The 1,467-nt window shown below is 44.5% G+C and overlaps 1 non-coding gene across 1 annotated transcript; it reads left to right on the top strand.

The window, feature by feature from the left end:
• Positions 1 to 602: 602 nt before the first annotated feature.
• Positions 603 to 674, top strand: TRNAR-UCG (transfer RNA arginine (anticodon UCG)). The gene has a single exon. It is a non-coding gene; the product is annotated as a tRNA-Arg (tRNA).
• The last annotated feature ends 793 nt before the right edge of the window (positions 675 to 1,467 follow it).

Raw genomic sequence — 1,467 nt, 5'->3', positions numbered from 1 at the left:
AGGAACTGAACCTAACCTTGTTGATTAAAGATTTATTTATCGGGTTTTACGGCCAAGAACAACGATCTCATTACGAGGCACGCCGTAGTGGGGGACTCCGGAAATTTGGACCACCTGGGGTCCTTTACCGTGCACCTAAATCTAAGTACACGGGCATTTCGGCATTTCGCCCCCTTCAAAATGTGGCTGCCGTTGCCGCGATTCGATCCCGCGACCTCGTGCTTAGTGGCCCAACAATTTAGAAAAATGTTTGGCGGTGTGAGGAATTACACAAAAGGGTCTACAGCTAAATTTAGAAGGATATCGGGGTCACCAATTTAAGCCCCAAACGACTTTTATGTTTTTTTTGTGTGTGTGTGTGAGCAATGGCATTTAATTACTGCAAGACTTCCAGTTCGTGTACCGCTCTTCCACATGCGACGTGCTTGTACTAATCCTACGCACGTTGAAGAGGGCCACTAATCAAGACAAGTGAGCTGGCAGCTTACGAATTTTAAATACGGCGGAAGTGTAGATACGTACGCAAATATTTTAAAAATCCAGAATGCCGAGGAGCAAGGCACTCAACAGCTTGCTGACACTTGTTACGCTCGGGCGACGTAGTCCGCGTGGCTTATGGATAAGGCGTCTGACTTCGGATCAGAAGATTGCAGGTTCGAGTCCTGTCGCGGACGTCGCACGTTTTCTTTCATTGCTAATTGTTCGAAGTAGATTTTTCTTGTATGCTCTTGTCTGCTTTTCTACAGCTGTGTCAGAGTTGCCCAATTAAGAAACTATTTAATGTCAGTATGCACTTCAAGGGTTCTAAATCTGAGCCGAGCGATGCAAAAGCAACAATAAGGAATGAAGCTAGTCACACAATGCAACAGGACGAGATTTGTTATAACAGGTCGCCAGCTCAATCAGCGGCCATAATGTATTGCTTCTTTTTCTGTTTCCTTTTTGTTGTGCATATAATAACCTATATTGACACCGGACTCTCGAAGTTCCGCCCCGAAAAAAGAAAAGAAGAAGCGATGAAGATTGTTAACAGGCATTTGTGCCGCAGTTATCTCTCACATAGTTTTGTACGGCATACTTCTTTCGAATATCGTTTTGTCCCGCATAATTTCGTCCGGCATAGCTTTGTCCTGCATACCACGCCTGTTTAGTTTTCGTTCGGCACATATTTGTTGCGTGACACTTTATTCCGCATATTATTATGGCTCGTACACTCGTCCCGCGCAGTTTTGTCCCGCATAAATTTGTCCTGCATAACCTGCCTACTTATTTTCGTCCCGCATGTTTCTGTTGTGCGAGAATCTTGTACCGCACAGTTGTGTATTGAACGCGAGCGCTCTCTCTACCTCTTGAGCTATACCGCCGAATTGCGGTTGAGTGTGAATATTAAACACTTCATGTAGTATTGTAATGGAATCGTCGTATGAAAAATTGAGCAGCTTTGATCCAGTCACATGCATTATTGCT

This window comes from Dermacentor andersoni, chromosome 3, assembly GCF_023375885.2.
Source record: "Dermacentor andersoni chromosome 3, qqDerAnde1_hic_scaffold, whole genome shotgun sequence".
NCBI lineage: Eukaryota > Metazoa > Arthropoda > Arachnida > Ixodida > Ixodidae > Dermacentor > Dermacentor andersoni.
The sequence above is the reverse complement of the archived record's forward strand: the minus strand, read 5'-3'. Positions and strand labels throughout refer to the sequence as shown.